Below are 10,346 nucleotides of genomic sequence, written 5' to 3'. Positions count from 1 at the left end.
TTATCGTTGAGCCACTTACCAAAAAAAACTAATCGATATCTTGACTTGATGGTAAAGATCACTTATCATGAAACAGATGTCATTGAATTTAATTTTATCATATCTATCAAAATAGAAATGACCAATAATACCAAAATATAAGTTTATTATACATTTATCAAAATTTCACTTTGTTTATTTAAAAAGAAAATAAAAGGAAAGAATAAAAGATCCCGTGAAGTAATTTATATCTTTTGTAATAATTTGACTCAAATTCTTTAATTAATATAAGTATCTCTATAAAATTTAAAATGACAAAAAATATATAGAGTTATGAGGAAGTGGTTTACACCTTCAAACCGAAAATAAAAATAACTTTTGCCACAACTTGTCTACATGGCAAGTTGTAAACTTTGGAGTAAATGTGATGGGTCTATGTAAGTCTATAACTCCACCATTTACAACTCGTCACGTGAACAAATTATGATAAAATTATGATTTTAGTTGTGGTCTTAACATTACTGTATACGAAATAATTGAAGGCCTACTTGTTTTTACGTTCAGAAAATGATGTGAAATTATGTGTGTTTTTATGAACTCTTAATTTCTTGCTATGGAATTGTGTGTTTTTATGAACTCTTGATTTCTTCCTAACTTGCTTTTTCAAACTTGGCTTGTAATAAAATACTATATAGCTAGTGATGCTGGCATAGAAATCTTTTGTCAACTATCAGAAGGTCAACTTTAAGCATTCCATTGTCTCATTTTTAACAAAAAGAAATTGCTATTCGCACCACCACATTATCAAGAACAATTTATTCGAGAATTTATGGTGAATCTCAACTTTGGTTGGTACGTACACCATGTTTAGGACAACTAGCCATTGAAAAAGATAAACACACTTTCAGTACTGGTGAAAAGGACAATTTCATAAATCTGTAAAGGAATAGATCATTTGTTGCAGCTTTACAACGACAATTCCATTCTAGATTTTTTTTCGAATACAGAATCAGCTGTTGTGACACAATGATAAATAATTGCTTATTTTGGAAATTTAAACAGTTAGAAAAAGATAAATTTAATCATTTAATTATTATTCTAACATTAATGTCGAAAAATATCTATACTTATTCTTTTCATCTACTTTCACAAGCACCTAAAATTGAAGGCGAGATCTTAATGGTTGACTACTTTCCTTGACAAATTAACCTTGAATTGGAATAGTGCAAGTGAAAAGCAGAGCATTTCTAGATCGTTGAACCTGAGAAGATGAAAGTGATAGAGTGTAGGCTTCCGGTTAACTTAAACGTTTGTGGCCCACGCCTCCACTTTGTAGGACAGTGTAAAGGGATGGAAGGGATCGAATTTTCTGCACTTGAACTCACCTTTTTTGGATATCTTTATCAAAGGAAATCTACATAAAGACTCTCTCTCTCTCTCTCAAGTTCCCGAGCTAGAAAAATTAGTTATTTTGTGCCCATTTTCAATATATAGCCTTTTTTTTAAAAAAAATATTTAGAGATGATTTCAAACCATGGTAGCCGCTCCTAATGTTAACTTTATTTTTTATTATTAAATCAAGACACTAATTGGTTTTTAGGTGTATGTGGGGATCGAACCTCAGATCTCAAATACCAATTGATTTTTCGGTGTAGGCGGGGATCGAACTTTATATCTCTTATTCTACGACAAGAGACTTTACTAGTTGAATAATTGGAAGTCTGAAACCCACTTTAATAAATAGCTTGAATGATATGTTAACTGATAGCAATCGATGTTACCTAGCTTGCTACTTTATTTTAGTAACCTTATTTTTGCAAAAAAACATTTGTGGTGTTTTTGTCCTTTAACTACACGGATTACAATATTAAGCAAGGTCAAATAATACCATTTGAATACGTTTACTCAAGCTGGAGAGAGGAGACATAAATTCCAACTTGTTTGTTAATTCATTTATGTGAGAATTGCTTTTGTGGAACGACTAAGATTTCTTGACATCACTATTTCACTAGTATCCCTAATGGGACCCTAAAGACTAAAGTAACTCTACTGAAAGAAAGTGATTGTGTTTTATGTCAACCTAATGACATTTTCGTTCTTTAGGTTTTGGAAAAAATTTCCATCCTTTAGGTTTTGGAAAAATTTTCAAAATCTAATTTAAATCCTAAGACTACTTTAACATTATTATTGATGAAAACTGTTAACTTGTGTTTGGATAAAGAATTAGGAAAGCTCTTAGAATTTTTAAATAATGGGATTTAAATTGATGGGGCTTCCAATCTTTATTAATCTGATTTTTCATTGTTTGCATAAGCATAATGAAAAATTAAGAAAGAAAAGTATTGTAGTAATTGCAACAATGATTGTAATGGCTAAAGCTCCTGTTTAGTGTTCTAGTGCATTAGACTAAACACAATGCGAATAAGTGAACCATTTTAAATACATGTCCATAATTTATCACGTGCAATGCATTAAAACACCAAATGCAAACCAAACCCTATATTTATACGATTTGGTGAACGAAAAGTTTATAAATAATTACATATTCATACGTCATTTAATCAACCTACATAATATGAAAGATAACAAGTCTAAATTTACAAGTTGTGAAAATTGAGCTTGATGCTAAAGTAGTGATGGAGCGGACATCAGGTAGTTTGTGTAATAATTATGCTCACTCTACCCTCATTTTGGATTGTATGCAACTTATGAGAAAAATCCCAATCATGGAGATTAAGCACTATTTTCAAGAGGCGAATCAGTATACAAACAGATTAGCTTAAAAATGGAGCAGCTCAACAACAAAATTTTATGGTTTTGGTTAATCCTCCTATAGATATCAATTTTTTTTTTTTTAATTGTATTATGATTCAGGGGGCTTGTAGTATAAGAGGTTTTGCCTTAACTCTTTTATGTTAAATTAACGCAGTGCAATCCTTTTCTACCACACACACACACAAAAAGAAAAAGAAAAGAGAAGAAAAGAACAAGTCCCCATGGTTCATGGTTGTGCTTGCGCATATCTCATAAGAAATAGTACACTATTTATGGGCAAATGCCATTGGACTGATGCCCTGTTTCAGGGCATCTGCTCATCTCACATGGCCTAGCCATTGCCCTTGGCAATGGGCACACACTCTTGTGTCTTGTCCTAATATTGTTGCCTTTTTAGAATACCAGGAAAGCCCTCACTCAACCAAGGGATACAATGAAGTAGTAAAGGGCAATATTGTATTATCAGAGGTCTGGCAAGGTGCAGTGGCTCGACGCCATTGTGATCTTCTGGGCTCCACTAACAATGATTGGACCAAAGCTGTCCTACCCTCTCTCTCTCTCTCTCACACACTAACGTGGCACTTATCAATGGGTATACACCACGTGTCCCACGCCGTCACTATCCGCTACGAGGATGTCTGTCCGAACATGTACGAGGACTGTCAAAGCATGTTTTTTTTTTTTTTTTTTTTTGTAGAATTGTCAAAGCATGTTGTAATATTAACTCGGAATTGTAATAATACTATCTAAAAGACAATTTTACCCTTGGCAACTTTGCCTGTTTTGTGTTACTTTATGGGGGTAAAACTGTCTTTATGATGTAATCCACAGAGAATATTACAGGGGGCGAATTTGATATTTTTACGAAGCATTTTCCAAAATTACATCTCAGCTCTCATCTCTTTTATCTCTCATCAGCCTCTATACTATGCTTCTTGTCTTGTCTCTCTCTCACAATAAAGCTTGCTTTTTTTTTGGGTTTCTGAGCTCAACAAAAATGGCGTTTAGGAAATCACTCACCTGGGTTCCAACCTTTTTGGTCATTCTATTACTTGCTTCAATACCATTTCTTCAATCTTCTCGTACCCGTGAGCTAGTTTCCCCTCTCTCTCTCTCTCTTGGAGTTGTTTTTTACTTTTTGTTAATGCATATATTTACCATTCAATGTGCAGGTTTCCAAGGTGGAACAACAATGCCAGAAAACACAGTCAAACTGATGGCACAGGTATACATATATTTTGATCATATATAAAAAGCATGTCAAAGATACCATTTTTACAATCAGAAAGATACCATTTTTACTTCTTTTCTTTCACTGTCTTATCTTTCCAATGTGTACCCTTTTCATGAAATGATCTTTCTCTAAAGAAAGTTTTCTTTTTTTGGAAAAAGGAATTTCAAATCCAGGCTGAGATATTTGGAAATGGAGGAGCTTCTGTTCTCAACATAGAAGACTCAGCAAGAGAAGTTCCAACTGGACCTGACCCTCTTCACCACAACAACAACCCAATAGAACCCTAGTCCCTCTCTATATATGGACCTCTATTCAGTCAAAGATGAGATTATTATGGTGGGTTTCTCAGTTTCTCACCAGTTTTGTTCCTTTATTTAGTCATGGAGTATAATAATGGGTTATTCAGCGTTCTGGTCTTGTATAGAGCTGTTCATACTTGGCTTTTGGGAATATAAGACTTCTGAATGGGCTATTTGATTTTAGGTTTATTTAGATTAAATTAAAACAGTTTTTATTAACATTTTTTTTTCCTCTGTAAACGCAATTATCTAGAATTATTTGCTCGAAGTTCTTGTTCGGTTTTGTATTTAGTATATAACAACTAAAAAGAAAAATGGTTTGAAAAGCAAAATTTATGCTTCTATTTGTTTACTACTTTGCTTGAGCCTTGAGGTGGCAGTGAGATTTTTTTTATTATTTTTTTGGATTTGGTTTGTATTTATTTTTGAAATTGGGCAATGGGCATAAAAAAGATAATTTCAAATTTTCAACAAAAAAAGGAATGGGTGAAATATTAATCCAAAATTTGTGATTCCTTTTCGGCTGTATGGGCTCTGTCTCTTTGTGCTCATTGACTGACTGCTAACTTTGGCCCAAAAGATTTCATTTTTCATGGTTTTAAGCTAGCTGGTCCATATGCAATCCGATAACATAATTGCTTTATCCTCAACTTCCTGCTAGTTTTAAGAAATATATTGTTTGGAAAAAAATTACAAAGCCAAATTAGAATTGTATAGTTATTCAATAGAGTAGGATATGAGGGAAATGGTAATTAAGTTGAATGGTACTCTTAAGGAAAAAAACAAAAATTTCCAATGATTTTGGCTATATACATAGTACCATGTTGTACAACTCTACCTGGAAACTTATGTCATGGTACAATGCTTTGGGCCAAAAATTATATAATGTACCTGGCATATATGCTGGGTCTCTCACACATAGGCGGGCCTCACACACTGTAGGACCCGCCAGTGTGTGAGTGACTCAACATATATGTTGAATACACTATATACTAGCTCGCTTTGGATTTGAGAAGAGCAATGGCATCTTTCTTCTTTTTTATTTTTTTTTGGGATAGGAATGGCATCTTTTTTGCTATAAGAGGAAATATTAAGGGCTTATTTGGTAAAAGATTTTTAGTATCGTTGTTATTTCAAGGAAATACGTGTGAGTGAAAAATATATAGAAATACGAGTAATATTGTTTAAACACTAAAAACTGTTATTTAAAACAATATTACCAAACACCCCTAGAGCATTCACATTCCTTTTGAAAAATTACTTTATCTATTATTCAATACCATTTTACAATACACTTAACATTACATTTATTATTTATCTCATTTATTCATTAAAATATTAATTTCGAGTTCAAACCTTCTATCTCACACTTCCTGTTCCACTATATACTCCACAAATAAAAATATGTCACATGTCCATCTAATTTATTAAATGCTAAATTTATGCTTTCTATTATTTCAATTTCCTAAAATAAGTAAATAACCTATCATATTTAGGTAATTGAAGTAATAGAAGACATAAATTTAGCATTTAATAAATTAGATGAACATGTAGTATGTTTTTATTTATGAAGCATATAGTGGAACAAGAAGTGTGAAACAGAAGATTTGGACTTATTAATTTCACCATCTCTCTCTCTCTCTCTTCATAAAAAATAATTAAAAAAACTAAGCCACCACCATTAAATTCCACTACCACAATCACCAAGCAAACCCACTATTGCACCAGGCAAACCCAGCCACGACACCAAGAAAAAAACCCAGCCACCACCAAGCAAACCCACCACGGCATCGACCAACAAACACCACCATAATCACAGTAGCCACCACCATGCCAATCACCGAAACCCATTAAAAAAAAAAACACCAAACCCACTACCAACAACAACCACAAAAATTTCTCAAAAAAAATAAAAATAAAATAAAAGACCACAAAAAAGCAACCACCATAAGAATCACCAAGAGAAACCCACACCGACAACCACCAAGAGAAACCCACTGCAAGAACCACAAAAAACCACCACCGATCTTGCCAACAACCATGCCACCACGTTGATCTTGAAACTCATCACTCCGATCTCGCTGACAACCATAGTTCCACACTAATCAGCAAAGCCATTATCAATGGCAGCAAACCCACCACGCTGATCTTGCCAACAACCATGCCACCACATTGACCAGCAAACCCATTACCCATGGCAGCAAACCCACCACACCAACAGACATAGAAGAGGGAGAAATGGAGATAAAATAGAAAAGATGAAGAAGAGAGAGAGAGAGAGAGAGAGAGAGAGAGAGAGAGAGAGAGAGAGAGAGAGAGAGACTTTATATTGGGGATTATATACTTAGACAAATAAGAGAGAGGATCTAGCAGTTTTAGCTAGAAAGTTGGATAGAATTTAGTCAATCCTTTTTGCATTATTTAAAACTTCCCTCAAGCTGTTTTGCAATGAAAAAGCATATAAACACAACAAAATCTTATAAATTTTTTATAAAAAATTAAATAAATAAAAAAAACTTATTTTGAGTTTTGGACTATGTTGTGGAGTTGGGTATAATTTATTTTATTTTGATTTATGATGAGCTGACATTTTAATTTATTGCAAAAATATTGTAAAATTTGATTGTCACAGTACAAGAACTAGAAATAGAATTTCTCCCTCTTGGCATTTTGGATCACGCTGCATGTTTTTTAACTCAAGCCCAGGTTAGGTCCAAGCCNACCCCTAGAGCATTCACATTCCTTTTGAAAAATTACTTTATCTATTATTCAATACCATTTTACAATACACTTAACATTACATTTATTATTTATCTCATTTATTCATTAAAATATTAATTTCGAGTTCAAACCTTCTATCTCACACTTCCTGTTCCACTATATACTCCACAAATAAAAATATGTCACATGTCCATCTAATTTATTAAATGCTAAATTTATGCTTTCTATTATTTCAATTTCCTAAAATAAGTAAATAACCTATCATATTTAGGTAATTGAAGTAATAGAAGACATAAATTTAGCATTTAATAAATTAGATGAACATGTAGTATGTTTTTATTTATGAAGCATATAGTGGAACAAGAAGTGTGAAACAGAAGATTTGGACTTATTAATTTCACCATCTCTCTCTCTCTCTCTTCATAAAAAATAATTAAAAAAACTAAGCCACCACCATTAAATTCCACTACCACAATCACCAAGCAAACCCACTATTGCACCAGGCAAACCCAGCCACGACACCAAGAAAAAAACCCAGCCACCACCAAGCAAACCCACCACGGCATCGACCAACAAACACCACCATAATCACAGTAGCCACCACCATGCCAATCACCGAAACCCATTAAAAAAAAAAACACCAAACCCACTACCAACAACAACCACAAAAATTTCTCAAAAAAAATAAAAATAAAATAAAAGACCACAAAAAAGCAACCACCATAAGAATCACCAAGAGAAACCCACACCGACAACCACCAAGAGAAACCCACTGCAAGAACCACAAAAAACCACCACCGATCTTGCCAACAACCATGCCACCACGTTGATCTTGAAACTCATCACTCCGATCTCGCTGACAACCATAGTTCCACACTAATCAGCAAAGCCATTATCAATGGCAGCAAACCCACCACGCTGATCTTGCCAACAACCATGCCACCACATTGACCAGCAAACCCATTACCCATGGCAGCAAACCCACCACACCAACAGACATAGAAGAGGGAGAAATGGAGATAAAATAGAAAAGATGAAGAAGAGAGAGAGAGAGAGAGAGAGAGAGAGAGAGAGAGAGAGAGAGAGAGAGAGAGAGAAGAAATAAAAATGTATATTTTATTTTTACAATTGAGATATAGTGCCATCATAAATTTATGATGGCTCCGTAACTCAATTTTAAATTTTTTTACAATAACAAGACCGGATAATGGGTCATTTTGGGGTTTTGATGCTAAAATATACCAACATATGGCATTTGACGAGTCGGGATATCAAGCCCAGGTTAGGTCCAAGCCTTTTTTTTTTTTTTTTTTTTTTTTTTATTTTTGGACCGACCATGTTGGCTTTCTTTAGAAAATGTAACTTCATCTTAAAAGCATGTTTATTGGCCCATCTTTTATTGCAATGTTGTCTACATATGTATCACCAAAGTTCTTCATAACAAATTGAAAATATGTAGTGCTGGACTGTCTAATAATGAATTCTTCTCCTTCAACCCTGAAGTGACCCCAGCAAATTTCTCATTGAAATGGAAAGAAGAAAATAAAATAAATGTATAGGAATCTGATATGAGATTGATTGATTTAGATGTGAAGCTTGAAGTCATTTTATACATTAAAGTTTCTTTAAAAGTCCATCAATATTAGGATGTACACTTGGTCACATGCTTTGAACATTGAAAATATCGTAACCAAATAGTGTGACCCGATGCAGATTAGGTATGTGGTCTACAAAGTCGTTCTAGATATTATTTCTCCTTAGTGGTTAGCGGTTAGTAATAATGAAACACTTATTCATAACCCCCAAAAAAAACCAAAAAAAAAAAAAAATCACAAAAGCCAAGAATGATGTAAAGGTTACGTTGTTTCAGAGGAATTTGTTCCAAACTGATCAAAATGTTTTTTTTTTTTGATAGATGATCAAAATGTTGACCCTGAAATCGTTTTCATTCACTAAAAGTTTTGGACAAAAGCCGCTGTTTCAACGGTTGTTATCAAATTATATGTCTCTTGTTTTGTTTGTTTTCAATAATACTAGGCAAAAAGTAGAGACATTTGTTTCTATATGTCTAGAGAATGTACACGTCTCACCCTTCTTTATCACCAACTCTCTCTCTCTCTCCTCCCAGTTTGGATTTTTCATTTTTTTAGTTCAAAAATATCCCTACACTTCTATCTTTTAAGTAGAGACAAAATTAAATGACAATTCTGTAAAAATGCAACTCTAACTTTTACTAAAATATTGTCTAAAAAAAAAGACCACTTTCTTGATAATTTTCAAATTTTTTTATCCACTTATAAATTAGATTTGCAAAATAAAAATTTTATATATATATATATATATAAAATAAAAACACAGAATTTTTTTTCCTAAAAAAAAAGTCTTATAATACTAGCAATGCACGTGTGATGAGGCTAGTATATTAACTATTGCATTGGAAGCCTCATAGAAATTTTCTTTGTTGGTCTTAAATTTGGTCGTACGGTACACTACATTTCAAAGGAAAAATCTTAGAATTACAACCAAGAGCTCCTGTGACCTAATGGATAAGGCGTCTGACTTCTAATCAGGCAATTGTGGGTTCGAGTCCCACTAGGCATGCATACATTAGATTATGTAATTAATGTAGTTTCTCCTAGTTCCTTAGTTTCTTTCAATGAATCATCTTTAAAATATCTTAGAATTACTGAGAACGTTACCCAAATTTTCACACCCTTCGTCCTCCCTTTATTTTGTGGTGGATCCAAATGAGGTGATACTATTACTATATGAGAGGGCATGTGAAATTTTTTGCAGTGTGTAATAACATTATATTTCATATATATTCTCCTACTCACGCAACAATAACAACAACATTAACAATAATAAAAGTTGATTAAGAGTTGCCTTTATGTTAAAGGGGATATAGTATTTAGGATTCTTTAAGCACCCAAATTTTCATAAATAATGCATATATTTTGTTATTTCCTTTGTTGCTAACTTTTTCTCTCTCTTTAATCAATAGTCTTGATTATTGTAAATATTTTGTTTTGTTTTGTTTTGTTTTTTTTTTTTACATTCCATTTTCTTTTCTAGAGCACCAAATATGTGTGGAGAGTTGAGACCTACAAACTCTTTTGCCCATTCTCTTGTTAGTTAGATGTTTCTCCTCCATTCCACACTCCATTTTACACCTTTATAAAAGGCATGTTTTAATATTTTTTTAACACCACCCTTATAAGCGGATTAATATATCTTTATGTGCAGGATGCGTGTGTTCGAGCTATAAAATTAGCAGCAAAAATAAATATTCCTAACTATCTTTTAATTAAAAAGAAGAAGCACCCAATCAACTAATT

The 10,346-nt window shown here is 33.0% G+C and overlaps 1 long non-coding RNA gene across 1 annotated transcript; it reads left to right on the top strand.

Moving 5' to 3' along the window:
• Positions 1 to 3,635: 3,635 nt before the first annotated feature.
• LOC136063108 (uncharacterized) lies at positions 3,636 to 4,616 on the top strand. Its single transcript, XR_010624819.1, has 3 exons — positions 3,636 to 3,842; positions 3,927 to 3,979; positions 4,147 to 4,616. It is a non-coding gene; the product is annotated as an uncharacterized LOC136063108 (long non-coding RNA).
• The last annotated feature ends 5,730 nt before the right edge of the window (positions 4,617 to 10,346 follow it).

The sequence above is a fragment of the Quercus suber genome, unplaced genomic scaffold (genome assembly GCF_002906115.3).
Source record: "Quercus suber isolate HL8 unplaced genomic scaffold, Cork oak 2.0 scaffold_486, whole genome shotgun sequence".
Classification (NCBI taxonomy): domain Eukaryota; kingdom Viridiplantae; phylum Streptophyta; class Magnoliopsida; order Fagales; family Fagaceae; genus Quercus; species Quercus suber.
The sequence above is the reverse complement of the archived record's forward strand: the minus strand, read 5'-3'. Positions and strand labels throughout refer to the sequence as shown.